Below are 9,461 nucleotides of genomic sequence, written 5' to 3'. Positions count from 1 at the left end.
TTATCCTTCTTGATTAACTTAGGTTTGAAGTTGATTTTATTCGATATGAGTATGGCCACTCCTGCTTGCTTCCGAGGGCCATGTGAGTGGTATGATTTTTCCCAACCTTTTACCTTCAGCCTGTGTATGTCTTTTCCTATCATATGAGTCTCCTGAAGGCAGCATATTGTTGGATTTGTTTTTTTGATCCAGGTTACTAGCCTATGTCTCTTGATTGGTGAGTTTAGGCCATTAACATTTAAGGTTACAATTGAGATATGATTTGTATTTCCAGTCATGCTTCTTTATTTATTTATTTTAGTTTGGTTAGTTTTGCTTTTTGGTTATTTTCCTCCCCCTTTACTGAGATACTTCCTGCTGTTAGTTTTGGGCACTATTTTTCACATCCTCTTCTTGTAGTGTTTTGTTCAAAATGCTTTGCAGAGCTGGTTTTCTTGCTGCAAATTCTTTTAGCTTTTGTTTATCGTGAAAGATTTTAATTTCAGTCAAATTTGAAGCTCAATTTTGCTGGATATAGTATTCTTGGTTGGAATCCATTATTTTTCAGCGTTTGAAATACATTATTCCAGGATCTTCTCGCTTTCAAAGTTTGTGATGAGAAATCTGTCGTTAACCTAATTGGTTTACCCCTGAAAGTAATCTGCCTCTTTTCTCTCGTAGCTTTTAATATTCTCTCCTTGTTCTGTACGTTGGCTATCTTCATAATTATATGTCTTGGGGTTGGTCTATTATGGTTTTGAATGTTTGGGGTCCTGTAGGCTTCCAGGATTTGGCAATCCATTCCATCTTTCATCTCTGGGAAGTTTTCTAGAATTATTTCATTTAATATGCTGTCCATTCCTTTGGTTTGAATCTCTGTGCCTTCTTCTATCCCTATGACTCTCAGATTTGGTTTTTTTATGACATCCCAAATCTCTTGAATAGATTGCTCGTGGGATTTAAGCATCTTTTCTGTGTTGACTATATTCTTTTCAAGTTGATAAACCTGGTCTTCGTTATCTGATGTTCTGACTTCTACTTGATCAAGTCTATTTGTAATATTCTCGTTTGAGTTTTTAATTTGGTTTATAGTTTCCTGTAATTCTAGGATTATTGTTTGATTTTTTTTTAAGATCTCTATCTCCTGGTAGAGCTCGTTCTTTGCCATTTGAATTTGTTTGTTTAATTCATTTTCAAAATATATTTTTATTTCTTGGACTTGCTGTCTCATGTCTTCTCTAATATTCCTTTCCATTCGAGTTAGGTATGCCTTGAGTTCTTTCCCTATACCTGTTTCTGAAGTTTCTATTTCCTCCTGTAGAATTGATTGAGGCACTTTAGAGCAATTCCACGCATGTGCTATATTGTCACAATCCTCTGGGGGAGGGAACAAGGATGGCCTCAGACAGTAAGGGAACCCAAAAGGTAAAATATGAAACAAAATCAGCACTATTCCTCTCTCCCTCTCTCATCCTCACCCCCACATGCTCTCATCTACATGCTCTCATCTCAGAACTCTGGAATATCAGGATTAAGACAGCTTTATAGGAGGACTGAGGCTCAGAGGGGAAAGTGACTTGCTATTACCACAGATTTCATCAGTGGCAAAACAAAATAAAGACAGTTTTCTGGACCCCCACCGAGAAAGATTTTGGGAGCAAATTGTACCATATCAGTATTTTCTTTCAAACTGAGCTTACTTTAGTGTCTAATGACTGAGGATTCGTAAGCTCACACAGAGATTTTGTAACAGCAATCTACTTCTTGCTTTAAATATAAATTTTTTTCATTTGACCATGATGGCTTATTTTAAAACATATTTTTCCCCTTTCTCTTCCCCTCCCTAACTATGGAAGAAGCAACATGAACTTTCTTCCTGTCCTAAGCCAAGTGATCTGTCCTTCAGTTCCAGTGTTCACAAGACTCAAAAAGACTTCAAGCCTGGAAACTGGAACACCAGCTCTCTCAAGGATGCAAGTTTAACATTAGTTATATCTACTGACATTATACTTGGAAAACAGCCCTTGTGCCCTCCTTTTAAAAGCTCTCCAGAGAGAGAAGATGGCAGATTAGAGCAAGAATGCACTTCCCTGCAGTTCCTTAGCCCTAGATTTAAAAAAGTGGGAAGACTGCTCTGCAATGAGGTGGGTAACTAAGGGCACTCACTGAAACTTAATACTGGACAATACAACAACAAGCTCCAGATCCAATGAGAGAGAAAGAACTCCCTTTGTTTCTGGTGCTTCAGAAAAGCTATTGGAAAGACACCAATAATTGTCACACAGGAGCATCTGCACTCCAGGACTGATATCTGGTAATTCATGTTCGTAGTGGTGAATGTGAAACCTGTGGCGGTTTGGTCCCTATGCCCTAAAAGTGGATTTTACCAGAGACCCCTGACATCCAGATGTCCAACAGAGACTGGCATCTCCCCAGCAACAGGATTCATGGATCAAATCTCAAGGTGAAAGAGTTCCAAAGATCAATCAAGACTAAACCCCAACTACTGGAACTTCTAATTTAGAACTCTGCATCATCCCCACTACAGGAATGCACAATTTGTCAGCACTTCTCCATCTACCCCACCCTATACTGGGAAATGAGAAACTGAGAGCTCCTAGAACCAGTTTTCCCTCCCAGGTACACCAGGTGTGGAACATAAAGATGTTAGATTTAATAATCCTAGGCCTTGACCTAAGGGTTACAGAGCACAAAAATAAATATGAAGAACAAAAATCCATCACTGCCAACAGTTTTGTTCACCTCAGTGGCAACAAGTCCTTTATGTCTCATTAAGATATTTTGGATTTTTCTCCTTTCTTATCTCTTTTTTCTTTTTTTTTTTTTTGTCTGTATTCCCACTATTTTTTACTCTTCTTAAAAACTTTTAACTTTAAAAATATTTTGAATATTATTTCATTATAATTTATTACTTTTTAACTTTTTTCATTCTGTGAGATTTTATGTGCGTGTGTGTGCTCACTGCATGAATATGTTTTAAATATATATATAAATGTGTATGTGTTGGGCTGGGGATGTGGCTCAAGCGGTAGCACGCTTGCCTGGCATGCATGGTGTGCTGGGTTCGATCCTCAGTACCACATAAAAATAAAATAAAGATGTTGTGTCCACTGAAAACTAAAAAATAAATATGAAAAAATTCTCTCCCTCTCTCTTAAAAAAGTGTTTATGTATACATGTATATACATATAGTTTTACCTTCATCTTAATTGCTTTCTTCTGCACCTGTTTATTATTTAGACTTATTTTGTTTTGGTGGGGTAGAGTTATACATGGATTTGAATTGTTTTGATCTTACATTTGCTTGTTTGTACTTAGTATTTTTTTAACCTTTATTTTATTTTTATGTGGTACTGAGGATCGAATTCAGCGCCTCCCACATGTGAGGCAAGTACTCTACTAACTGAGCTATAACCCCAGACCTATACTTGGTTTTTGTCCCTCTTATTTCCCCTTCTTCAGTCTCTTCCCCTAATAATTGGGAAATTTTCTGGTTCCTTCTTCCTCTCTTTCATTTTTAAAATTTCTTTTAGTTCATTTTTTATTTCTCCTTCTTTACAATTGACATCTACTACCTATCTTCTCCTGCCTCTACTCTGTTCATTCACATTTTTTAAATATTTCAAACTGTCTCTTGCCTTTCTAGCTTATTTTCTCTTCACTTAAGAAACTATAATCTCACTATCTAATAAAATAATATAATTGGTGTAATTCCTACCCCATACATGGTGCCCTGATTATTAATACAGTGGATGATGTAATAACCTGCTATTTAATGCCCAATCTAGTTCATGTGTTTTTTAAAATTTTGATTATTTTTGATTTTTGATTACTGATGCTGATCCCACCATTTCTATATAGGTGTCAATTGGTGTTATAGATGTCAAAGTAGATACTGAAAATTTATCTAAAGGCTGTACATCTGTTGCTTGCATTAGTGCAATTCTTGGCTTTCCCTTCCTCTAAGAGGACTTGGGACAGTTCAAGTTCACAGAGTAGAAAGCCTCCTGCTGAGCAATACTCACCACTCAGCCAAGTAACAACCAATCTCACCACACACAAAATCTAGCCCCACTTGAGCCTCCATAATACTTCAACACATAGAATCAGGGAGACAAAACCCCCAAACCAACAAACAGGCCACAAAGAGGAATAACCAGAGGGAAACCTCAGGTCCCACTCCTGGACATCTACTCATATATCAAAAACAGAGAGAAGTCCCAGAACAAAAAAAAGATAACTAGGGCTTGGGTTGTGGCTCAGTGGTAGAGCACTTGCCTCACATGTGTGAGTCACTGGATTCAATTCTCAGAACCACATATAAATAAATGAATAAAATAAAGGTGCATCAACAACTAAGACAAAAATTAAAAAACAAAACTACACACAAAAAAACACATGTATAAAAGAGAAAGGGCAGTCCATCTCAAATGATGTACAAATCCAAGACCTCTGAAAACATAAAAAAACCAAGTAAACAATCTCCTGCTGAAATTCAGCAAAGAATCTCACCAATGGAGCAAAGACCAATAGAGTAAAACGGAAAACACGGAGACAAACCCATATACTTACAGTCATCCGATACTTGACCAAGGTGCCAAAAATGTTGGAGAAAAGATAGCCTTGCTAATAAATGGTGCTTGGAAAACTGGATAGCACCATGTGGAAGAATGAAACTAGATCCCTGCAAAAAGCCAAATCAAAATGGATCAAAGACTTAGGAATTAGACCAGAAACTTTTCAACTGCTAGAAGAAAATATAGTCAAGACTCCAGCATATTGGTGCAGGCACTGACTTCCTTAACAAGACCCCTAAAGCTCAAGAAATAAAACCAAGAATCAAATTTAAAAGCCATCAAATTGAAAAGCTTTTGCACAGAAAAGGAAATGATTAATAATGTGAAGAGAGAACCAGATTTTCTCCCATTCTATAAGCTCAAAAATCTTAAAATCAAAAAAGTAAATAAATAAACAAAACAAATAACTCAATCAATAAATGGGCAAAAGAACGAAATAGACATTTCTTAAGAGAAGAAATACAAATGGCCAACAAATATATGAAGAAAAGTTCAACATCTCTAAAAACCAGGAAAATGCAAATCAAAGCTATGTTAAGGTTTTATCTCAATCCAGTCAGACTAGCAATGATTAAGAATACAAATTATAATAAATGCTGGTGAGGATGTGGGGGGAAAACTTACACTCATACATTGCTGGTGAGACTGCAAATTAGTACAGCCACTTTGGAAAGCAGTATGAAGATTCCTCAAAAAAACTATGAATGGAACCACCATATGATCCAGCTCTTCCACGCCTCAGTATTTATCCAAAAGAACTAAAAACAACTATATTATATAGCTACTTCAATGTTTCTAGCAGTACAATTAACAATAGCCAAATTATGGAATCACCCAGGTGCCTGTCAGTAAATGAATGGATTAAGAAAATGTTAAGTATACTCACAATGGTGTTTTACTCAGCCATAAAGAAGAATGAAATTATGGCATTTGCCAGTAAATGAATGGAAATGGAGGAAATCATGCTAACTGAAATAAGCCAGACTCAGAAAATCAAGGGTTGAATGTTTTATATATTGAAGCTGGAGCAAAATAAGGGAGGGGGGATGGAATATCATAAATATATAGGGAAGATCACTGGAGTAGAAGGAGGAGATCCCGAGGGAGGCAGGAGGGATGGGAAAGAGTAGGAAATGTGGAATGAATTTAACAAAATAACATTTTGTGCTCATATAAATAGACCACAGGAAATTTCACCTTGATATGTGTGTGGAAAGAACCAATCAAGAGTGGATAAATGAATTAGCAAAGGGGGATACAATAGAGGAAGGATAGGGAGGGGGAAGGGGAGGAGCAGAGACTGAAATGCAGTGAGTCAGATTTCATGCAGGTTTGATTTTGTTAGGATGAGCCCAATTACGGTGTATAACTATAATTCGTTTAATAAAAACAAACAAACAAAACCCCAAACCAAAACTCTTCTGCTCCCCTGGCAGGGAAAATCCTGAGACTTGAGCCTGCTTTTCTTATTTTTTAGAAAAATCAATAAAACTTCTTTTCCCTTTTTCTCAAAACCTTCTCCTTGCTATTGAGTCAGCATCAGGGACAGGGACTGAATTTCCATAACAACTTCACAGACAATGCAGCCAGATAAGCTAACTTTTGTACCCACAGCAAGTCCTCAAAGCAATTTTATGAGCATCTAGGGTCAGAGCCATTGGAAGCTCAGTCAAGATTTCCACACCAGTTTTCTTTCTACTCAATTACCACTCGAAGCCTTCTCAAGGGCAGGACCTCTTCATATAGACAAAGGGGTGGGAATTGAGAAAGCTCGGCAGCTATCAGCATTTGTAGCTCCTGATCTCCCCAAGATGGACCATAACTCACAGGAATGATTAAAATAAATAAAACCACATAGACCTCAGTCATCTCTTTATCTATCCTTTCTTCCTCCTTCTCTTGCCCTTGCAAGAACCTGAAGCAATTCTATAGTCACTGCTGCTAGCTAAATCTACCCTCTCCCTTTTCCCTCCCTCTCAAATCTACCTGTTCAACTCATTCCCCCTACTTCCTAGGGGATGGATACAAGCTTTCTCCAAATCCAAGAAAGGAGTGAAGATAAGGAGAGAGTGAGCAAGATGAACATATTTGTCAGGATAGGCTACTATATTCTATGGTTAAAAAAAAAAATACCAACAATACTCTCAGGACCAAAGACAGTGGGACTCGCCATCTGTGGCTCTTCTACCTTCTTCAATTTCTTTTTTTAGTGTTCTGTGGTTTTCATTGTAGAGGTCTTTCACTTCTCTTGTTATAATGATTCCCATGTATTTTATACTTTTAGAGACTATTGTGAATGGGTAGTTTTCCTAATTTCTCTTTCAGAGGATTCATCACTGGTGTATAGAAATGCATTTAATTTATGGGTATTGATTTTATATCCTGCTATTTTGCTGAATTCATTTATTAATTCTAGACATTTTCTGGTGGAGTTTTTTGGATCCTCTAAGTTTAGAATCATGTTGTCAACAAATAATGATAGTTTTGAGTTCTTCTTTTCCTATTTGTATCTTTTTAATTTCTTTGATCTGTTTAATTGCTCTGACTAGTTTTAAGGACTATATTGAATAGAAGTGGTGAAAGAGGGCATCTCTGTCTTGTTCCATTTTTTGAAGGGAATGCTTCTAATTTTTCTCCATTTAGAATGATGTTGGCCTTGGGTTTAGCATAGATACCTTTTACAATGTTGAGGTATGTTACTACTATCCCTAGTTTTTCTAGTGTTTTGAACATGAAAGGGTGCTGTATTTGGTCAAATGCTTTCTCTGCATCAATTGATATAATCATATGATTCTTGTCGTTAAGTCTATTGATGTGATGAATTACATTCATTGATTTCCATATGTTGAACCAACCTTGCATCCCTGGGGTGAACTCCACTTGATCATGATGCACTATTTTTTAAATATGTTTTTGTATGTGATTTGCCAGAAATTTATTGAGAATTTTTGCATCATTGTTCATCAGGGATATTGGTCTGAAATTTTATTTTCTTGATGTGTCTCTGCTTGGTTTTGGCATTAGGATGATATTAGCTTCATAGAATGAGGTTAGAAGGGTTCCCTCCTTTTCTGTTTCATGTAATAATTTGAGGAGTATTGGTATTAATTCTTCTTTGTCTTGTAGAACTCAGCTGAGAATCTGTCTGGTCCTGGGCTTTTCTTGGTTGGTAGGCTTTTGATGGCATCTTCTATTACCTTGCTTGAAATTGATCTGTTTAAATTGTGCCCCTTGACTCAGTTTGGGTAGATCATATGCCTCTAGAAATTTGTTTATGTCTTCGAGGTTTTCTGTTTTACTGGAGTATAAATTTTCAAAATAGTTTCTAATTGTCTTCTGTATTTCAATAGTTCCTGTTCTGATAGTTCCTTTTCATTGTAAATTTTAGTAATTTGAGTTTCCTTTTTCTTCTTTTCGTTAGGGTGGCTAAGGGTTTGTCAATTTTATTTATTTTTTCAAAGAACCAACTTTTTATTTTGTCAATTTTTTTAATTGAATCTTTTATTTCAATTTCATTGATTTTTGCCCTGATTTTAATTATTTCCTGTATTCTACTTTTGGTGTTGGTTTGTTCTTCTTTTTCTAGGGCTTTGAGATATAATGTCAGTTCATTTATTTATTGACTTTTTCTTCTTTAAATGAATGAGCTTAATGCAAGGAACTTTCCTCTTAGCACTGCCTTCATAGTGTCCCATAGATTTTGACAAGTTGTATCAGAGTTCTCCTTTAACTCTAAGAATTATTTTTATCTCCTCCCTGATGTCTTCTGTTATCCATGTATCATTCAATAGTTTATTGTTTAATCTCCAGGTGTTAGAGTAGCTTCTATTTTTTATTTTATCATTGACTTCTAATTTCATTCCAAATATGCTCAGATAGAATGCAAAAGAGTAAGTCTATTTTTTTGTCTTTGCTAAGATTTGCTTTGTGGCATATGGTCTATTTTGGAGAAGGATCCACATGCTCCTGAGAAGAAAGTATATTCGCTCATTGATGGATGTCTGTTAAGTCTAAATTATTGATTGTATTATTGAGTTCTATAGTTTCTTTGCTTAGTTTCTTTTTGTTTGGAAGATCTATCCAATGTGAGAGAGGTATATTAAAGTTGCCCAGTATTGTGTTGTGGTCTATTTGGTTCTTGTAGTTGAGAAGTGCTTGTTTGATATACATAGATGCCCCATTGTTTGGGGCATAGATACTTATGATTGTTATGTCATGTTGATATATAAAACCCTTAAGCAGTATGAAATGTCCTTCTTTATCTCTTTTCACTAGATTTGGTTTGAAGTCTACTTTATCTGATATTAGGATGGCTTGTTTACGTAGTCCATGTGAGTGGTATGTCTTTTCCCACCATTTCACCTTCTGTCTGTGGATATCTTTTCCTGTGAGTTGAGTCTTTTGAAGGCAGCACATTGTTGGGTCATTTTTTAAATCCAATCTGTCAATCTATGACTTTTAATTGATGAATTTAGGCCATTCATATTTAGAGTTATTATTGAAATATGATTTGTATTCCGAGACATTTTGGTTTATTTTTGGTTTTAAGCTTGACTTGGTTTCTCCTTTGATTGGCCTTTATTTTAGTGTAAGTTCCTCCCTTTGATGATTTTCATTATTGTTTTTCATTTCCTCCTTGCAGAATGTTTTGCTGAGAATGCTCGATAGGGCAGGTTTTTCACTGTAAATTCTTTTAACTTTTGTTTATCCCTAAAGGTTTTTATTTAGCAATCAAATATGAAGCTTCATTTTGCTGGATATAAGATTCTTGGTTGGCATCCATTTTCTTTCAGAGCTTGGTATATGTTGTCCCAGGATCTCATGGGTTTGAGGGTCTGGGTTGAGAAACCTGTTGAGATACTAATTGGTCTCCTCCTATATGTG

This window comes from Spermophilus citellus (assembly GCF_964194105.1).
Source record: "Spermophilus citellus genome assembly, chromosome: 1".
In the NCBI taxonomy this organism is placed as follows: domain Eukaryota; kingdom Metazoa; phylum Chordata; class Mammalia; order Rodentia; family Sciuridae; genus Spermophilus; species Spermophilus citellus.
The sequence above is the reverse complement of the archived record's forward strand: the minus strand, read 5'-3'. Positions refer to the sequence as shown.